We start from the raw sequence: 22,646 nt of genomic DNA on the forward strand, positions 1-22,646 counted from the left end.
AAGCAAAATGTTTCTAGCCTTCAGGTCACATGGATTTTTCTGTTCTTATACTTTATTAGTTACTCAAAACTCAAGTCTTATTTTTGTCCCTTCATTTTTGAACCCTGACTTTTTTCTTCATGTTTACCAGGTACTTCTAGTTGGAATTCTTTTTTCTTACTTATAAAAGAATCTTAGGTCCCCACCACAATCTCATATGTATCCAGCCTTTCAATAATGCCAATTACTATTATATAGAATCCTTTTATCTACTCATAGCCCCCCACAATGAGGTCCTTCCAAGAAATTTCTAATCTGGACCTGTTGTCTGGATCTGCTGCACAGCTGTCATCCTTGGGATTCTCTTCAGTGACCTCCTGGATTCAAGGCCAATCCTGTATTCCATGTCTTCTTTTTGGTCTTCTCCTTGGTTTTCCTGGGGTATATACTCAGAAGGCATCCTAAGACAGAAAATACAGTAAAACCTTGGTTTGTGAGCATAATTTGTTCTGGAAACATGCTGGTAATACAAAGCACTCATATATCAAAGTGCATTTCAAGAACCATTGGCTCAGTTGCGATCATGTGACAATCAGTATCACATACTACTCGTATTGCAAGGCATTGCTTGTTTCTCAAGTTAAAACTTATTAGAAATGTTTTCTCATCTTGTGGAACAAGTTACTCACAATCCAAGGTTTTACTGTATGGTAACTGTACTGTACTGTAACTGAGTCTTTGTATGTCTTAAAATACTTTTATTTTACTCTCACCCAATGCTAGTTTGCCTGGGTATAAAATTATGGGTTCAAAATATTTTTTCCCATAGAATTTTCAAAACATTGATTTGTTATCTTCCAAATGTAATGTGACTAATGATGAGAAGTTGGGTGGTTCCTTGCATTTTTCTCTGGAAGTTTTTATGTTTTTTTTTCCTTTGTCTTTGGTGTTCAAAAGGATGTGCTAACTGTGTAGCTATTTCCATTCCCCCTGCTCAGTACTCAATGAATTCATCAAATGTGAGGATTTGTCTTTCTTCCATTTGAAGAAATAGCCTATATTTCTTTAAAAAAACATCTCCCATTCATGTTCTCTGTTCTCTTTTTTTCAATTCCTCTTAGCCAACTGGTGGATTTCTGCATCTGTATTAACCCTTTATAAATTTTATCTTTATCCTCAAATTTGCTCCTTGTAAACCTAGGAGAGATTTTTGGTTTTATATTTCAGCCCTTGTATTGAATTTCACATTTTAGGTACTATATTTCTAATTTATAGTAATGCTTTCTTGTTCTCTAATTGTTCCCTTTTCAATCATACTATTCTTATTTTAGGAATACAATGTCTTCTCAAATATCTTTGAAGATATTTATTAAATACTTAAAAAAATCTCTTTCTAGTTCCTGAATTATTTCTATTTCCTTGAGACTTCATGCATTTTGGCCTTTTCATTTCCTTCTGGAAATGAAGTTTTCCTCAGATATCTGCTTATCTTGTTTGTACAGTCATATTTATAAATGAAGGATTTCTTAATGATCACTATCCATTGTTGATTTCTTCTGAATTTGGATTGATATGCTTTTTGAGACGATTGTGATTAGCTCCTCAATGGGAAGGGAGACAAGGAACTAACTCCACGTGAATGCACAGGGCCAGCTAACAGGCAGATTTTGCTTAGGATGTGTACATGAAAAACAAGGCTTTAGTTAGACATTCTGTTTCACCTCTTCCCACCAAATGCCAGAACATGGAGAGCTTTACTCTTAGACCAATACTCACACTAAAATACAAATCTCTCTTCAGCCCATTCATTCATTTATTTAGAGAAATTACTCCAGCTATTTTTCCTCTCACTTCTGGATGTAAAAACCTGGTTCCCTTTGGTCTATCCACGTGTATGGGATGGGATGAGGTGACCACTAACCCTACACCTAGACATTCACTGGCATTCTGCCAGGATAACTGGCAGCCACTTCCCCTGAAATTCCCCTCATACTCACATTTGGACTTTGGCTTCCTCTACTCTGTCTCATCCATCAACATATTGCCATCTGCTTTCATATTCAAGAAATCTGTTGAAGTCTTTCATCTACAATCGACCTTCATTCCCAGTCTCTTCATTGCTACAGCTTTATCTCTTCTTGCACTCTGACACTGTCATTTTAGTGGAATCTCTGGCAAAGAGAGTAGACAGTCATGTGCTCAAACAGCCATCTTGCATCAGACACTTCCCCACCCCATGGTGGTGTTTTTTTAAAATGAACTTCTTTGTTGAAAGTCTACTCATCCCTTATCTATATTTCTACTGCTTAACAGGTTATCTCTGGAAATAACAATAAGATCATGTTAGAAAGAAGAAAGCAAGTAAGCAAGCAAGAAGAAAGTTTATAAAAGGAAACAAATAAATGAAATAAATTTAGATAAGAACAAGCAATACAAACCCTCTTTTAAACCATTTGTGATAAGGAGTTAAAAACAGCCTACATTATTAATCTCATTGAAGGATCTTTGTCTCACTGACCAATTTACCATGCACCACAGAGATTATTAAGTGAACAACTTACCAGAGAAACTTGGTTCTTCATACATGGGGTGAATGTTCTTGCCGGCAGGGTTTCCAGCACACAGAAAACACATGCTCCAGAGAGTCTGTAGGAGAATACAGATAGACCAATCCCATTCATGTATCTACTTGATTACAAGACTGAAGAACACTGATATGGCAAGTGTAAGGCTCAGTTTTAAAAAGTGTACCTTTGACTTTACTTAATTCCTTTCCAAGTACTTAATTCAGATCTAAAACTCTATTGCAATTAGGATAGTAGAAATGCAATCTCATTTGTTACTGTCGTCTTCTATCTTACTAGGGCTACAACAGAATCATGGCTCCCAGAATATGGAAAGAAGCCAGTCTACCCATCTCATGAATGCTGCTGTCTTCATTGCCCTGGAAGTCCAATAGACCTTTGTTGTGGTTGCTGGTCCAGAAAATAAATTGAACACTTCAGGTATGGTCTCCCTCTGAGGTCTAGTTATCTCTTGGAGGCCTTGCCTTGGACTGATATGAGGTCTCCCCTTCTCCAGAGACCTGAAGACCTTTTACCTCTCTCTAGAACACTCTCTATTGTGATGTGTTGGTGTAATTTCCTTCATTTTGGGGGGCTTTAGGAAATACAAAAACCTAAGCCAGTAGACCATTTCTGTCTTCTGTCCTTCCTTGAGGCAATGAATCCAGAAGAGATATCTGTTTGAATATGAATAGGGATACTGAATGAGAGCAGGAAATACAAGGGGGAAAGAGGGAAAATATCACAAGGAAAAAATAAGTGTTTCAAAAATATCATCATGCTTTAGTACGTACATTCAAACATAAAAGTATACTTGGTGGGTTATGTGGGGGAATACAGAATGGCATCCAGCCCAGAATGGGTTTGGAAGGTTAGGGTAGGGGCAGGGATGTGAGACAACTAGGGAAGATATTTTTGAAGACAGTTCCACAGAAATTACAACAGAATCTCTTGAAGAATTCGGGTATGAGATGAAAATAGCCTCCAGTTACAGTGGGTTGTTCGTTAGCCATGCTCGCACTCACAGGACTTTGTTAAAGGCCTTTTGCCAAAGTTGTGTCACACTACATTCAGGAGGAATCCTGAGCCAATGACTAAGGTTCCTTGAAGCTATGTGAATGTGCAGAGTGGTCAGGCTATGTGAAATTTTCTCTAATCATTATAGGGGAAGAACAGACATTCCTGGAAAACTTGTGGTTACAAAAAAAAAAAAAAATGTCCACAGCATTCATGTCATTGCCACAGGACAGACTTGGGATACTGTCAGCTGATTTCATCCAGTATTCCAAGGAATTTTGAAATTTCAAGAGGGGGCCAGTGTGATCCCCTTTAGATCCTACAGTGATATCTATTCAGTTAAAAACTGTAAAGATTCATTTTGATCAAGGAAAAAACATGGAACATGTTTATGAACAGTTAACAGAGCAGGTTCTCAAATGAAGGACATGGATGTCTTCTCACACAGACTGGAGCCTCTGCTTGTTTATGGCTCAACTGGCCACCAGTCTTAAGTCCACGTGACTTTGTCTTGGCTCCTGGTGGGAACTGACCCAATCTTTCAGTGTGCTGAATCCAACTTTTTATGAGACAGAATTTAATCTGATTGACCAGTGTTGAGTTGCGTCCACCATTGCCTATAGAGCTGCTTCCCAGGAGATTAGTTTATTGGCAAAAACACAGTGGTCAGGTCATATCCCCTAACCAAAGCTCAGATGTGGGCATAATATTTTTAAGAGCATGAAGGCAGCAAGGCAATGACTAACCTCTTCAATACTCTCTTCATCCATAGGTAGTCCCTTGATGTTGCTCATGTAGCAAGACATAAGCAATTATATCTTATTTTAGTGCATCCTGCTTTTGATTTAGAAACATTCAATATTTTCAATTTCTAAGTCCATATGTGGTCTCATATTCACTGATGGGATGAATAGAAGTTTGTCTTAAAGGATTATTTTAGAAAGTTCTACAAGGTTTTCAATAACTAAGAAACCCCTTGATGATATCATTCCTCCAGTAAATTAAAGGGTGGGTGGTCACACACATGTCTGCTTCAAAATTAAATCAAGGGCTATTATTCATCAGAAGCCTATTTAATTTCTATTTGAACCTCTTTTATCAAAGGCTATAATTACTGAATAATTTTATTGCCTAGTGGAGAAAGGCATTCCAGAGCCTCATGGCTCACCAAAATGAATGTGGTTTCTATAAAGTCTAGCAATCCTCGACTCCTACTTCTATATGCCAAGACATGTTAATAAACACAGGCCACCATTTTCTCTGTGCTATTTTTGCTGCAACCATCTTTGCGTTTTCAGCACAAGAGCTGTTCTTAGCCAGAAAATGCCAGATGGCACTAAGGAATCATTCGTACTATTCCAGAGCAATGTCATCTGCAGAAGAGAGCCAATAGCTAATTGACAAAGATACCCTTGCTGTTTTCAAAGAAGTAAAGATGTCCTACTTCTTTTTTTTTAAATTTTTTATAAAGTTTATTTATTTATTTTGAGAGAGGGAGAGAGGTAGAGGGTAGAAAGACAGAGAGAGAGCGAGAGAGAGAGAGAGAGAGAGAAAGTGAGCACCGGAAGGCAGAGAAATAGGGAGAGAGAAAACCCCAAATAGGCTCTGCCTACTGGTGCAGAGCCTGATGCAGGGCTTGAAGTGAGAAACCACGAGATCATGCCCCGAGCTGAAATCAGGAGTCGGGCACTTAGCCAACTGAGCCACCCCAGTGGTCCCAAGATGTCCTACTTCTATTGCTAAGACTTTTCTTTTGCAACTGGCTTGAGTCTCAAACTCTCCTTGGAACTTCTCTAGGCATAATCCTCCCTCAATTTTGTCTTCAGATGCTGCTATGTCTTATCCCTCAAATGATTTTCTCTTCAGTTCTCCAGCTTTAGCTACATCCCCCTCTCCCTCCAAGTGACCTCAGCATTCCTTCACCTGCATTCTTTGATAATTGTCTTTTCTTATTTGGAATTTTTAGCTACCTTTTTTTAAAAAAAGTATGTCTACTTCTTACCTTCGCAACCAGCTGATGAAATCTTTCTAGAAGACAACTAAATATGTTGCTTCTTTCTTTCTCTGCTGGGGACTCCATTGTGACTTTTGCTTAATAGGTACCTAATTAATATTTGTTGATTGAGAGACTGTTACTCTGAGGTTTGCTGTATCCAGATCAGAAAGTTCAGAGTCCTCTATAGTATATGATGAAGTCAGGAATTAAATAGTAAAGTTTAGCTAAAATCACAGAGTAGATTTCCCCAGAAAATTGTTTCACTTAATCATTCAACCAAGCCATAGAAAACAATGGCCAGGAAATCAGTCTTTACATTTCATTCCAAAGTTTACTTGTGAGTGTAGCTCAAGTCCAGGGACTTTCAGTTGTCTGTGGATGGTTTGGCTACAATACAATCACGCATGAACTTTGCTGCAGTAGAATCGTGTCCACCTTTCTGAATCAGAATATTATAGCGGTATCTGGAAATTTCACAAACACCAGAGGTGATACTGATGATAGTTTGGAAAATACTGTTCTAGAATAGTAGTTCTCAAAATGTGGACCCCAGCGTAGCAGCATCACCATCACCCGGGAACTTGTTAGAAATATAAATCGGGGTCCCAACTGCTAATCAGAAACTCTGGGGGCCCAGATGGGGTGTCTGGGTGGCTCAGTCAGTTAAGCAGCTGACTTTGGCTCAAGTCATGATCTCGTGGTCATGAGTTTGAGCTCCATGTCGAGCTCTGCTGACAGCTCGGAGCCTGGAGCCTGGAGCCTGCTTCTGTTTCTGTGTCTCCTTCTCTCTCTGCCCCTGCCCCATTCGCCCTCTCTCTCTCTCTCTGCCTTTCAAAAATGAATAAATGTTAAAAAAAAAAAGTTTAAAACAAAAAAGAAACTCTGGGTGCCCAGAAATTGTACCATGTTCTCGATGATTCTGAAATACACTAAAGTGTGAGAATCAGTGTTATGGGACGTCTTATGGTTATAATAATCTACTATTTCTAGGGAACCTATCTGGATAAAATTTGGTTTGGTTGTTTAAAGTTAAAAAAATATTTTTTAATATTTATTTATTTTTGAGAGAGAGAGAGAGATAGAGAGAGAGAGACAGAGCACAAGTGGGGGAGGGGCAGAGAGAGAGGGAGACACAGAATCCCAAATAGGCTCCAAGCTCTGAGCTGTCAGCACAGAGCCCAATGCAGGGCTCGAACTCATGAGCCATGAGATCATGACCTGAGCCAAAGTCGGATGCTCAATTGACAAAGCCACCCAGGTGCCCCTTGGTCTGATTGTTTAAAATATGTGACACTATTGGCAATTTGCCATTTGTTTATTTAACCGTTTTTTACTTAGTGTCTCCTATGTGTCAGGTATTATGCTGGAAATAAAAAGATGAATAAATAAGACATAGTCTCTGTCCCAAAGAGTTCTTAGACTCTAAATAAATATGCATATATAAACAAATAATTGTGATTCAGTGTATTCAGTGTGACTGCAGACTAATTTTGTAAATGACTACTTTGGTGGTATAAAAGATTAATTCTGTTATGAGGAATGTGGTTCAGGGAGGACTTCTAAATTCTGAACCGGTTCTGAACACTGAAGGATATACAGATTTCTATACATAGAAATCAGATGGCTATCAAAACATCCGCTTAAGACTTTATGCGAGGAACGTATGGATTTGCAGCAAGACCATAACTGAATTTGAAGTGTATTTACCCAGCCAGAAGTATGACCTTGGTCAGCCTCCCCTAAGAGCAAGTACAACTAAAGCAGAAGTGCAGAAAAAGGAAGTCACACGAGACTGAGCTCTAGCATGAACTCCATCCACTGGAGAAAGATGGGTTCACTAATGCTACATTTTTCTTACATGATACCTCTTAGAAGCACTGAGCAAAGGAGGAGAGAAAACCTGGAATTATTCTTCTCATATTATTTCTTTCTGGGAATGACCATAAGTTTTTTTTTCTTTTTTCCCCTCTGATGAATACATATGGGACCAAGCAAACAAGCCCCTTTCACCAAAAGCTAGGAGTTTGTAGTCAGATGAAGGCAGGGAGCATTTAAGATGGAGCACATAGCATGTGCAAAGGTCCTGGGGTCTAAAATAACATGGAAAGTTCATAGAAGCATGGCATGGAATTTGGTTGTTTGGTTTTTCTTTTCAGTTAGGATCAGGAGACTAAATTTATTTTTCCAGTTAAAAAAAATTTTAATGTTTATTTATTTTGAGAGAGAGAGAGAGAGAGAGAGAGAACGAGTAGGGGAAGGGCAGAGAAAGGGAGACACAGAATCTGAAGCAGGCTCAGCACTGTCAGCCCAGAGCCCAATGTCAGTCTTGAGCTCACAAACTGCAAGGTCATGACCTGAGCCGAAATCAAGTGTAAGATGCTCAATTGACTGAGCCACCCAGGCACCCCTATTTTTTTCCAGTTTTACTGATAAATAATTGACATATATCTCTGTACCAGTTTTAGGTATACGGCATGATGGTTTGATTTACATATGTTGTGAAATGATTACCATAATACATTCGACTAACATCCAATTTTCATAGATACAATAAAAAAAAAGAAAGAAGAAAAATTAAAGGAAAAAAATTCTCCTTGTGAGAACTCTTAGGATTTATTTTTTAAACATCTTTCCTGTAGATTATATAGCAGTTTTAGTTATAATCATCATGTTGTACATTATACCCTCTACCACTTATAACTGGAATTTTGTGCCTTTTGATCACCTTCCCCCAATTTCCCCTCCCCCTCCCCTCTGCTTCTGGTAACCACAAATCTGATCACTTTTTCTATGATTTGGTGTTTTTTTGTTTTAGATTCCACATATAAGTGAATTCATATAGTATTTGACTCTCTCCATCTGACTTATTTCATTTAGCATAATATCCTTCAAGATCCATCCATGTTGTTGTAAATGGCAGAATTTCCTTTTCTTTAAGGGCTGAATAATATTCATCTATTATATACATGTGTAAGTATACATATATATACCACATCTTCTTTATCCATTCATCCACACTTATGTCATTTCCACGTCTGGGCTAATGTAAACAATGCTGCTATGAACACGGTGACGCAGATATCTTTTTGGGTTAGTGTCTTCACCACCTTTGGATATATTCCCCACAGTGGAATTGCTGGATCGCTTGGTAGTTTTATTCATAATTTTTTGGAGAAACTCTCATACTGATTTCCATAGTGGCTGCACCAAGTTACAACCCTAAATTTATTTTAAACGTTGGAAACAGAACTTTGTTGGCTTTATCATGGAAAGATCTGAGATCACCAGGACTAATAATAGGAGGTTGACGAAATAAATTATGGTAGAGGTGAACCAAAATGCTCGCATATTGTGCAACTTTATTTTCTTTATATTTCACGTTATTTATATTTACATGCTAGTTATACTGAAATCTTATTTCTTTATTTTATTGACATAAGAACTAGAAAGCTATGGGAAAGCATTCCCCAATATTAACAAGGAGCACCTCCGGAATGTGAAATTAGTAACTATTTTCATTTGCTTTGCTGAGAGATTTTTCTTAGCTTTTCAGCTTCTGGCAGTGGGCATGTCCTGCTTTTATGAAGCAGAGCTTCTCACTTTTCTGATGAATGGGTGTGGGTGATCTGTCTTTCCATCTTAATTGTCAGTCTGGATGACCATCCTGGCCATCAGTATTGCCAGAAGTTATGATTTGAGGAGGTTCATTTGCTGAACATAGAACCTGTCACAATCTGTTATTCACCGTTTTACTTGCCTTCTGTAAATTCAGCGTTTTTAAAAAGTTAAATAAATTTAATTCAAAAATTAAATTCCAAAACAAAGTAGATGTAAACAACTCTTTCTAAACCTTTTATTGAATATTTGGGGATTGTTAAAGGAAGCATATTTCCTTCTTGAAGATTCTTTGGTGAGCAAGTGGGTTGGATTCTTTCTTCAGCCTCCTTTTATGGGTCTATTTACTTTTATATTGTTCATGAAAGAGATATTAATGTTTCTTTTCCTTTTTGTTTTGCCGAAATGAATCTTAAAAGTGAAGTCTCCAGTAGCAAATCCTGAGTTTTCCCCTTCTATGCTGCCTTTGTTCACATTTCACAGAATTAGTTTCTCTTTTTTTCAGAAATCTTGGGGATGAATGCAACTTTTTCCTTATCTGTGAAATGACAACTTTGCATTCTTGCCAGACTAGCCTCTGTCATGCATCGCTGTGCCCACCAGGCACAATTCCAAAGGGCTGAGGGATGAATAGGGTCTTACTTAGGACTCATTTCCTGGTTTAGTGCTCATGGCCATGTCACGCAGGCTTTTCAATCAGGATGGGAACACCCAGCAGCTGGATGTCCATCTGCCAATTCATCAATTTGAGAAGCGAATCTGTTTCCGTCCAAGTCGTTGTGTGCAAAGCATGGGGGCTGGTTCTGTGCCCACAGAGACTTCCTCCACAGTTCCTTTTCCAACCTTCCCCACCCTGGTCCATGGTTGGTGACATGGAGTTGTCATTGTTACCATCTTCTCTGGCGTATATCATACACATCAAAGGGAACCAGAAACCTTGAAGTGAATGGGATCTCCTGCAGGAGAATGGAGGCAACAAGGTGGGAACAGAGTCCCCACCGACTTGGTAATGGAATTTTGGTGACTGTGGACAGGTTCTTTCACCTGTCTGTCTGCCTCAATGACCTCCTCTGGAAATAGCATATCTGCCCCACTTGATATGGAGGCACTGAGGCTGGGGTGAATCCCTATGGGAAGGTGCTTTGATGTGTGGGCAGGACCACCCAAACACCAGCCTAAAGAAGAGACTGGTTAGCAAGGGCCTTACCTTGACAGTACATAGAAACAGGCTAGACAACTAGAGGGTTGGTCAGCTCGGAAGTCAGACAGCTCAGAGGGTGATCGCCAGACAGGTTCTGGAGTATTGGTAGGAAGTTGAATGAGGAGGTGAAGAAAAGGCACACAAGAAATGCTCTGTGTTCATTCATTTCAGTTTCCTCATAACCTACAAGGTATATGGTCTTATTTCACAGATGAGTTAACTGGGACTCACAGAGACTAAATAACTCAGATGAACAGAGCAATGCAATGGCATAAGTGTTTATTTAGGGGTGTCTGATTTTGAAGCCGTATTTTTTATGTGATACAGATCAGCTGTGTGTGTGTGTGTGTGTGTGTGTGTGTGTTCAGTGCTTGTAGCTAGGCAAAATATTGAATAAGGATTGATATGATAACTGTATCAGAGGTGTAAGTGGAAAGAATTTAAAAGAGGCACTGTTTGTAGATGTGGGGACAGAGCTGAGGGAGTCCGAGGGAGAGGCTGGAAGTCAGGGATTTTCCCCAGCAGAAAGCAGTCTGCAGTCCCAGGCCTGAAGGATCACAGATTTCCAGCTTTGCAACGGGGGCTCCAGCAGAAGCTGTAGCTGCCGACAGAGGCCTGGCACAGAGGGTGAGCGGAGGGGAATCAATACCCTGACTGGACCTGTCTCTCCTCCCATCCTCCCATTTCTGGGCAGTATGTCCCCTACCTCACCACAAGCTAGGGCAAGGTGGTCTGGCTGATGATGAAGCCATTGAGGCTGATGTCTGGGTACCCAGGAGAAGAGTAAAGAGTGAGGGGGAGAGGCAAATGGAAAACACTAGCACAGTCATGAAACACAAGTGTGGCCAACTTGGAGTCAAATCAGCATTGCAGTGATAAAAGAAATAGTGTGATTTAAGAACAAAAGAAGGGAGACCACAGTGGGCTTCCCTTCAGCAGCAGGGAAAGAGGTGGGCAGTAAAATGGAGAAAAGAATCCTCACTAGGGCCATGTGAAGTATATGGGGACATTGAAGAGGGATTAAAAATATTCCTGGACAAGGGATCTCATGCTGGGATTCTGCACTGGATGGATGGATGATGGAGGCCTGGGGTTGTACCTACACCCTTGCAAAGATTTGGCATAGTATCTTCACAGGGCCCTGCTTGAGAGATATGCGGGTAACATAAACGTCCCTGCAGGGCTAGATACCAGTCTCCTGTGGGCTGTAATTAGTCAGTGACTTCCTCTGGAATGATCGGTTTGGAAATACAATGCCAGACTTGATTAGCAGGTACGTCAATCTCAATCTGACTGCTCCATATTCTGAACTCTGTGCTTGTTCTACATGAAATGCACTGGTTGCAAAATTTAAAACGGGAAGCATGAAGTGCTGGGTCTTCACTCTGAGACAAGACCACAATGTAAACATGGTGGGACCTTCATGGTTTTGCAGTGCAGCAGATTCTTGTCCAAGCAACTGCGTTTATTGAGTTCCTGCTGTATGAAGTATGGAAAGAACTTTGATGTGTGCACTGGTTTCCTGGAGCTGCTGTCACATATAACTGCAAACTAGGTGACTTCAAACGATGGAAATTTATGCCGTCACAATTGTGGAGGCTAGAAATCTGAGATCAAGATGCCGGCATGGCCAGGATCCTTCCAGTGGTTCCAGGGAAGGCTCCTTCCTTGCCTTCTCCAGCTTCTTGCATTTCCCAATGTTCCTTGTCTTGGGGAAGCCTCTCTCCAATCTTTGCCTCCACCTTCATGTGGCCATGTGTTTTTATATCCTAATCTCCCTCACCTTTCTCTGACAAGAATACCAGTAATCAGATTTAGGGCTCAACCTGAATCCGGGAAGATGTCATTATGAGACCCTTAACTAATTACATCCACAAAGACCGTATTTCAATAAGGACACTGAAAGGGCGGGCCTATGCCGGCTGCCTCCATCTTGTTCTGTGTCCTTCACCTTGACCACACCTCCTCCCCTTGAGTAACAACCCCCCCCCCCCCCCCACCTGCCTAACAGGACTCAGACCCTTCCCCAGCCAACAATCACCTGAGGCCACAGCCATTACCTCACCAACTGCCTCTAGGCCCCAATAAAACCTTTGTCCTTTTGAAACTCCTCTCTCTCCGATGCGTTGGTGCTGGTAGGGGATTGAGCTCGAGCTAGCTCAAATAAAGGCTCTTTTGCTTTTACATCGGACTCAGCTCCCTGGCGGTCTTTGGGGATCACGAATTCTGGGCATAACAGACACATTCTGAGGTTTCAGGCAGACATGAATTTTGTGTGTGTGTCGGGCAGAGGGGGGACACTATCTAACACACTACAACATAATTTAATTTGGGCCTTGCTGTTATGAACTTTGGTGTTATTTCCCCATATATAGTCCTTCTTTGTTCCCATTTTTCTTAGTTGTGTGCAAAGCATTTCGTGTGTGTATGTGTGTGTGTTTTCATTCGCTTTGGAATAAGTTGAGTGTATGCCCACCCCTCTGTCTTTCCTAAATCATCTTATTTCATCACAGAATTTTTATGTTCTTGCTTGTACTTTATTTATTGTAATGAAGAAAAATCTTAATAGCTGTTAATGTTTAGCCTCCAAGCTGATCCGCCCCCAAGGACATTTTCAATAGCCAATTTTCACCTAAGGTCTGCAGACAGGTCACAGCATCATTAATTTGGAAATTAGAACCTTTTTCTTGAGTTCAAAATTGTTTCATTTTGTGGCCTATGGATTTCAGCAGCCTGGCTTGGCCTGGAGATATGGGTTCATTCATCAAGTAGGGGGTTTCCTGCAAATTTACAAAGTCTCCACCTCTTACCTGCCCCCAAAACAGACATCAGACTTACCACTATATCTCAAAACATATAGAACATTAAGGGTTTCACTCAAGGCCCTGAAGTAAGAGAATAGCAATTCATACATGTTTAAAATTTTAAATCTATAATATTTCTGCTTAATATTTCATGCCCTTTGGAGAGGTGAAATTCTGGGACCCTTCTCAAACTGAAGGCAAGCCTGATCACTCCCAGGTTGTTCTGTTGTGAAAAAGAGCTAAGGAAAAACAATAGCCAATAACAGTGGCTTAAAAAATAATGCTGAGTGCTTTTGATATGCTAACAAACAGCCTTAAGCACATTCTCTTAGTCGCTTCTTTTAACAACCCAGTGAGGTGGCTACAGATTCACAGATGGGGAACCCGGAGGCTTAGAAGGTTAAATGTCTTTGCATATTAATGATTTCTCAGGATGCTTATTTCTACATTTCCCATTTTCTCCTCCTGTCAGTCAGAGTCCCCACAGGAAACAGTGGCTGATTCAACTTTAGATAATTCCAGGAAGGTTTATTTGGAAAATGACTATTTGCTAAGGCGTGGAGAGTAGAGAAGAACCACAAGTGATGGTGTAGATATTCAGGCTTAGTAGCAGCCAAGCTGTCACCACCCAAGGCCCCAGAGACATAGAGCAATTACAGGAGCCTGTAAGGGAAGAGTTGGGAAGAGGGTACTACCTGAGAGGAGCCATGACCTTCAATCAGAGGATAAGCCAGGCTGAGGTAACCTTGAAAGGATAATAAATACTTTGACCCTACTCTCCTTTCATGTAAGGTATCAAAGACCTTCAGAAGTCTCTAGGTAGAGGGAACCTTGGTGGCTCAGTTCAGTGTCCGATTCTTGACTTTGGCTCAGGTCATGATCTCACGGTTCATGGGATCAAGCCTTGCGTTGGGATCTGTGCTGACAGCATGGAGCCTGCTTGGGATTCTCTCTCTCAAAACAAATAAATAAACTTAAAAAAATATATATGTCTCTAGGTAGAGTGACTAAATTGTCCAGATTTGCCCAGGACTTTCTCAGCCTTAACACAGAATGTCTCCCATCTCAAGAACCCCCAGAGTCCCACTTGTTCATCCTAGCTCTTGGGCTCTGAGCTATGGGTAGGCACTGCCTGGAGTACCCCCACAGAGACATAGGGGCATACAGAAACCTGACTCCACCCATCCATCTGTGGCCTCATTCATCAGCTCAACTAGTGTTTAGTGAGCACTTACTATGTGCCAGATACTGTGCCAGCCTTTGGAGGACTCAGCAGTAAGCAAGATGCTGGTGCCACCTGATAGATAATGAAGGAGACAGAAACAAGGAATATAAATAAACAAGGAAATAAATATATGCTATCTCCACTCCCTCTGCTCCCCTCTACTCTCCTGGAATCCCAAAGACTGAATACCCTTCTGCTTTACCTAGTAATTACAATATTGGACACGGAAGGAAGAGAGGAGAGAATTCAGAAGCCTAAGCCCACAGAGGACAAACTCTCATAATCTAAATTTTACTTCCTGGGATTCCAGCTCTTTCTTCCCAAAGACTTTATTATAGCCCCTGAATTCTATCCTGCCTTAACGAAATCAGAGTCAGCAGACCAGAAAGCATTTTCAGAGAGCTGTCAATGCAGAGATGAAGGCCCAGAGAGGTTAAGAGCTACCCCAAGGTCTCCTAGGAAACCAGTATTGCTGGACTTCTTTGGGGAAAGTTGACATTTGCCCCTAGTTCTATCATTTCCACCATTTACATTGTTCACAGACATGCAGGGAGCCATGTTGAAGCTCAGAGATCTTCTGATATTTTGTAGTGTCTGTGGAGAAAATATTTATAACTTCATTCTAAAAGGAAAAAAAAAACCAGCCCCGTTTTATCTCAAGATTCCTCCTCTTCATTCAATAACCATGATGCCAATACAGCATTATTGAACTTCCTTTGCCTCTGGAATTTGAAAGAACTTAACGGACAGTAATTGCTGGCTTGTTCTTAGACCACAGGAAACCACTTGTCACTATCCATTCACAGCTGCTTTTCAAGAATATTTTCCTTGTTTGCATTAGGAAGAAATAGATGACAAAGCAAAACCAAAAGGCTATTTGTTACATTCCAGTCAGAGAAACTAAGCTAAATTTTCCTGGATGGCCAAGTACTTGGTTTGTGACATACATTCATGTGTTTGTACATGGTTTGTCTATATATTTATTTAGCTCTGTATTTATATTTGATTTGTTGGTTTTGCATTACAGATACATTAACCCAGATAAATTATAGGAGTGCCTAGATTCTGAGTGGTTTCTCCATAGAGTAATAATTACGGTAAAGCATAACCCACTGACTGCAGGATTTGGTTATGTTCTCTCTCTCTCTCTCTCGGTCTCTCTCTCTCTATATATACACGTATATGTGTATATATGAAGTATATATAATATGTATGTATATGTATATAATGTACATGTGTATAAATATAAAGTATATATAATATACACATATATATAAAGTATACATAATATATATGTATATGTCATATATATGTATAATATATATAGTCAGTGCTTAGAGAAGAGAAACTTAACCTTCAGGCTGATGGATCTCCCTTGTTTCTGTATATTTTCTCCAAAGAACACCATTTACGTGATAAAATAATTCAACATAAGGAAAACGTTGACTCTGACAACCCATTCTCAACTTACTGATGGAAACTAGGGACAAGGTGCCAGTCTTGATTTGGAGTTTTCAGCTTCTTGTCAGTTTGTGTCATGGCCTTAAGATCTCTATCTCAAAAAAAAATTGGCAAAAATGTCCCTGAATATCATTTTTTTTTTTAGAAAAAGAAAAATCTCTCATTGAACCTCACAGGGTTTCCTTCTTTTCCCAATGTGTGGTAACACGTTACCTCAGAAGTGGAAGCTTAGCTATAACAACTGTTTCCTTAGTTGTATTAAAGATGTTGTATCCTTCTTGATTTCCAAAGAAAGGTCGAATCGAATGGATTATACGAGAACACTTAATCTAGGTGTTTCCAAAAAATTCCTCTCTTGAAAGACTCACCAGAGACCCCATACCCTAGGGGGAGGGAATCTAAAACTGTGGTGGTCTCGTCTTAGGTGAGGGGGCATGTCCCATTATTCACTTAGTATTCAGTGTCCTATAATCTCTAGAAAGCCAGAAGTTTTGTGTGTCCAAGCCTGTTTTTCTCATAGTGTGCATGATCAGAACTTTCTGGAGTGCTTGTTCTAAGTATAGACCTGAACTCCTTCCCTAACCTTGTGGACCAGAGTGTCTGGGGGCAGAACCAGGAATATGCATATTTACTAAGTTCTGCACTTGAATGTTATGCTCTTCAATCTTGAGAACCTCTGGTTTAAACAGGCCACCCCAGGTGGGAGAATTCAACATATTTTCGTCATCTGAAGGCTTGACAAGTGGAAAGGATTATCCAGGTTTGCTCCCATTCTTTACCTTTACAACCAAAGGGTAAAGTAGGAGGTGAACAATATGCATGATTGACGGTCTAAATGACATGGGATTAGAGTGTTTTAGGAACAGTTTAACACAGATTTATTGAGTACCTTTTCTATAGCAAGCACTATGCTAGGCAGTGGAGAAATACAGATGAATACAACATCGTGCACAGGTACCCAATATTTAGAGCAGCGTTGTCAAAAATGGCTAAATTAGGGAAAGAGCCTACATATCCATCAACTGGTGAATGGATAAAGAAGATGTGGTTTATACAAACAATGGAATAGTACTGGTGATGAAAAAGAATGAAATCTTTCCATTTGCAACAACATGGATGGAACTAGAATGTATTATGCTAAGCGAAATAAGTCAGTCAGAGAAAGACATATCATGTTATTTTACTCGTATGTGGAATTTGAGAAACTCAACAGATAAACATAGGGGAAGAGTAGAAAAATAAGATGAAAACAAAGAGGGAGGCAAATCATAAGAGACTCTTAAATAAAGAACAAACTGAGGGTTGCTGGAGGTGAGGTGGGTGGGGGGGGATGGGTTAAATGGGTGATGGACATTAAGGAGGGCACTTACTGGGATGAGCACTGGGTGTCCTATGTAATAGATGAATTACTGGGTTCTACTCCTGAAGCCAAGATCACACTGTATGTTAACTAACTTGAATATAAATTTTAAAAAATGGCCAAAAAAAAAAAAAAAAAAAGACATGATGCCCATCTGCAAACAACTTGCAAATAATAGGGAAGGGAAATAATTCCCTCACGACGTGGTAAATACAGAGCTGGAGTCCTGTAAAGGACCTGGAGAAGAAAAAGCAGCAGCATCATACTACTTTGCAACTTTCTGATCTGGGTGCAACTGACACGCAGGGAAACACATAAATCTTTTTGTGTGCACCTCAATAAATTTTCACACATGCATACATCCATTATAACCACCACCTAGATCAAGATACAGAGCATTTTCAGCATCTCAGAAGGCTCCTTTGGGTGCCTTACTGCCAGTAACTCTCCTTAAAATGTGGCCATTTTTCTGGCTTCTGTCACCATAGAGTACTATTGTCTGGTTTTTCATATAAATCGAATCATTCATGGGTTGTTCTTCTTTAGTCTGGCTTCATTCATTCAACATTCTGCTGTAGCATAATACTACAATTATACTATATATATATATATATATATATATATATATGCACACATATATACACATACATATGTATATATATATATACACACATACACACATATATATACACATACTACGTATATATACTACAATTATACTATATATATACATACATATATACATATATACACACACACATACTACGTATATATACTACAATTATACTATACATATACACTAAGTATATATACAATTATACTATATATATATGTATATATATATATATATACATATATATACTACATAGTATTAACTACAATTACACTCCAATTGATTCATCTGACCACAGATGGTCATTTGGATCATTTCTAGTTTGGGGCTATAATGAATAAAGCTGTTATGAACCATCTTGCATGTCCTTTGGTGCCTCACATCTATTGGGTTTACACCCATTAGTGGCGTTGCTGGGTCAGAATGTTGCATAAACTCATCTTTAGATAAAACTGCTAACTTTTCCAAAGTAGCTGTGCTATTTTCCAATCCCAGAAGCAGTGTACAAGGGTCTCAGTTGTTCTGTATTCTTGCCAACATTTGGAATTTCCAGTCTTTTTAATCTTGGTCATTTGTGTGCACACACCTGTGTGTTGCCCATGTGCATGGGGCAGTATTTGCTAGTATCTCAATTATGTTTTAATTTGCATTTCTGTCATGAGTCATGATGTTGAGTAACTTTTCACATGCTTATTGGTCGTTTGGATATCTTGTTTTGTAAAGTGTTGTTCCAAGTCTTTTGCTCATATTTTAAAATCTGATTACTCCTACTGATTTGTAGGAGTTTTAAACATATTTTAGTCTACAAGTGCTTTGTTGGGTATATCTGTTGCATGTATCCTTTCCCAGCCTAACACTTGCCTTTTGTCTTTTAATAATGTCATCTGAAGTTCTTTATTTTAACAAGATCTGATTTATCTACATGAGGTCCTAATCCTTTCCACACACAGTCCCAGCCTCACTGACTTCTTTTCAGCCCCATCCCTGATATCAGGAGCTGCTTTAGTCCTCTTTGTCTGGCTGTTTCCATCTGATAAGAGAGAGGAAGGGTAGTTCTTCATTTTGGATCCCATAAATGTAACTTACTTATAAAGGTGAACAGTGTACAATGTTTCAGTTTGGATTCCTGTTTCCATTAAGCTGTCATCAAGACCTGGGTGACAACTGTAAAAACATGCAGTGAAATTCATCTCTTTCAACACTATACTCAGCTGCCTATAGCCAGACCCCACCCAGTTATAATCTTCCCCTCTCTCTGCCCCCCTCCCAGTGTCCAGTGCTGTTTGATTTTGCTGCGACCACTGCTGCTTATCTTGGCAGAGCCCCCTCCCCCCCACCCCCCGCCCCCACCAACTGCCCTCCAGCACGGTTCCACAGCCCTGGAAGTTGGAAGGTACTTTCCCTTCTCATGATTTCAGTGAGCTGAGGGGTGGGGGGCAGACTCTCAGTGACAAGCACTCTTTTGGAAGGATCCCTAACAGGCAGCCCACCTCATTCTTTGGGGTTCGAAGTTTGCTTTGCAACTTCAAAAATGTTTTCTTTTGACCAGAGTAGGAGGCCTCTAAGTTCAACACTCTGGGCCATTCTAAGGAAAATATTTTAGAATAAAAAGATGGTTGTGGTGGTTTGAATACTTTCCCAAAGTGATTTTCCTCTGAACACCTCCTACTTACCCCCATTGCCATGCCAGAGGCTTCCCAGGCTCATGTCATGATTCTGTCTCCAATGTGACTGTGGGTAACAATCAGCCCAGGTGGGAAAGATGTGTCAAAAGCACCAAACAAAACTACTCTTTGACATCTCCATATTCTCATACTGCCAAAGCTGTACCTCTTGGCCACATGTCCTGGACAACCTGGCCCACCTATAAATGAGGACACCAACCTACAATACCTGTTTTAATTGAATATCTTTCTTCAGCACTTCCTGAAGAAATAGGGCCCAGAGTCCTTTCTCTCTTTTCTCTATCATTTGTGGGAGTGGAATTGTGACAAAGCATTTTTGTTTGAAAGATTAATTTTCTACTGCCAAAGTGGAATGTTTACCCAATGCACCCTGGAGCCGGCAGCCTCGGAGAGCCCTGTGCTCTAAGGACTCATTGTTTTGCTCATTCTCTGGACAATCAAACTGGTGTGTCAGATGTGACAAGAGCACCCGACACCAAGAGAAGGACAGTAATTGCTTTACTGGAGAAAAAAATAAAATGGACTTGTCTTTTGTAGACAGTTTGGCCTCTTGGAAGCTGTGAAACTACAACTTCCGGTTCATTTCCCTGGATAATTGATGTTTTCTTCCTTTGGCATTAAAAAAAAATACAAAAGGGGCGCCTGGGTGGCTCAGTCGGTTGGGCGTCCGACTTCGGCTCAGGTCACGATCTCGCGGTCCGTGATTTCGAGCCCCGTGTCGGGCTGTGGACTGATGGCTCAGAGCCTGGAGCCTGCTTCTGATTCTGTGGCTCCCTCTCTCTCTGCCCCTCCCCCGTTCATGCTCTGTCTCTCTCTGTCTCAAAAATAAATAAACGTTAAAAAAAAAATTAAAACAACAACAACAACAACAATGTTTTAAAGATAGAATCCTGTATTTTGTTTCCCACTTCATTCTGGGAGCTAATGGCGTTGGTTAAGTCTAGGAAATACCCCATCCAAGCATCAAATGCTAGAGAGCAACGGAAGCCCATGTCTGGTGGTTTTTGTTGGCTGCTAGTGGCTCTGACGCTCTCTTAGGAGATGATGTGTGGTGTGTGGGCAGATCTGGACTTCATGGCTTTAAAAAATCCCCTTAACATGGAGGTTCCTGAAACCCAGGAGATTTTCCATCTGTCTCCTTTGCAGGATTCGTGTTGGGGAGGGGCAAATAACACAGGCATTTTGGATTCCCAGAATCACATTTTGAAAACTCTGTTTAATAAAACATGGATTTAACTCTCCCAGTTAATTTGTGCCTCCTGTTCATTTTTAAGGAAAATAAAATCCTCGGGCTTCTGTTTCCTTAGAACAAAAGTCATAAAGATGTTACTTTCTAAGTATCATATTTTGAAAGAGTCATTGTTCAAGAAGACTTCTTTAAAAATAAAATTTTAAGAAAAATATTCTAACCGTGGTGAATGGAGGCTCAGTCTGGTCCTCAACCATGAATTTTGGGTGGACTCTGAAATTAACTATGGGGTACTCGCAGGCTAGTTTGAAGGGTAAAAATAAGCAAAAAGAAAAAAAAATGTTCAGATAGCCTCTTGGTTCTCTTCAGCTGTTTTATGGGGCTCTGATTCTTTCTTAGGTGTAAGTCATTAATCTACCAGTGCTCATAGGCAGATCACCCCTGTGGTTTCAAATGGAAGCTCTCCTTTCAGAAGATAGTCTTTTTATAATTCTTCAAGTTGCACCCTCACTACTGGCTTTATGAGATAGCATATTTGGAAGGATTTTGGCTGGAGAATTCATTCCTTCACCACTTTCCATAGAATCCTAAATTTATAAACTTCTCTAACCCAATCAGATCTTTGCTTTTACCCACCCTTATAATTTGAAAATATATAGTTTAGTTTTTTTCTTCAATGACTTCCAAAATTTTGCCAATTTTGGCATGTCTCAGTTTAACCAGACAAATGAAGTGCTTTTCTTAGAATTGAGCAGACACCCTGATGCAAGTTCTAAAATCTGAAGATCCTGCCTACTCCCTCTGAAACCCAAATGATCAGCCAAGCAAAAGGATCCTCTTTAACCAACAAAGAATCCAAATGCTTTCATCCAGTAAGTGGAAAGCACAGACTGAGACAGCCCTGTTTCATGGGTGAGAAATGAAACTCTTATCCCAAATCACCAGGTTAAACTGTGACTTCCACAATTTATAAGTCTTGTTTATATCGTTTCCCTAGTAATGAGATGCAGTTTCTGCAAATAGTGCAGAAGGGGCAGGCATTATATGCATTCACTCCATCTCTTTGTGGCCGTGAAAAGAATGATCTAATTCTGTACCATAAACCCTATTATCTGTAGCCAGTGTGTCCTGTGGCTCTAAAGGCCCAAAGGGTGGAATGGCTATACTGTTGGTAGTCCTGCAAAAATGCTAGTTTCATACTCTATGCAAATGTAGGCAATGCACTTTACTTCTATTTCTGAGGTTCCAAGGTCTCTGCTGAAGGAGAGCACTGAGTTTCACAACACAGTTGGGCCATCTCTTTTGAAATGTTTTTTTCCAATATCTTTCCAGTTTGGGTTTGGTACCTCCTCCAATCCTCCAGTATATGCATATTGAAATTATTGGTTTATGCCTCTTCTATCTCTGTAAACTGTGATCTTAGTGTCTTTAATACCTGTAACAGTGTCTAGCACATAAAGGCCCTTCCAAGATATTGTTGAATGAATGAATGCAAGCATGTCAGATGGACATGCTGGTGAAGTTGCCTCTCATCAGCCTTTTGCCCTATGGGATTAAGCCTTTCTTTTCTTGCTGTGGGATATTCAGGCTGCTTGCCCATGATGGTTGGCCCAGATGTGTTCTCTATGAGTATCCTGATATACCTTGAGCAGAGTTATCTGAGAGTCAACTTGGGGAACAGCCATAGCTGAAGGGTCCTTAGCGACTGGCCAGTGTGCTTCTGGTTACCAGTGGCTGACTTTGCATCATCAAATCATGGACCGAATTGCACCTTCACCTGTCCTGGTTTCAGGGACCAAGCAGACCTCTGTTCTCTGGGTCATTCAAAGGGTGTAAGTAACCATATGACCAAGGGACAGAAACTTTTCAGTAGCCAGTTCTGGAAGTCAAAAGATGAGAATGTTTGCTTTATGCTCAGTAATAAACTTCAGGGGACC

At 40.2% G+C, this 22,646-nt stretch overlaps 1 long non-coding RNA gene across 1 annotated transcript; it reads right to left on the reverse strand.

Moving 5' to 3' along the window:
• Positions 1-273: 273 nt before the first annotated feature.
• On the reverse strand, positions 274-18,966 carry LOC122218964. The gene is made up of 5 exons (XR_006202199.1): positions 18,922-18,966; positions 14,412-14,473; positions 2,541-2,625; positions 1,977-2,150; positions 274-440 (listed from the first exon to the last, which is right to left on the reverse strand). It is a non-coding gene; the product is annotated as an uncharacterized LOC122218964 (long non-coding RNA).
• Positions 18,967-22,646: the final 3,680 nt, after the last annotated feature.

This window comes from Panthera leo, chromosome B2, assembly GCF_018350215.1.
Source record: "Panthera leo isolate Ple1 chromosome B2, P.leo_Ple1_pat1.1, whole genome shotgun sequence".
Classification (NCBI taxonomy): domain Eukaryota; kingdom Metazoa; phylum Chordata; class Mammalia; order Carnivora; family Felidae; genus Panthera; species Panthera leo.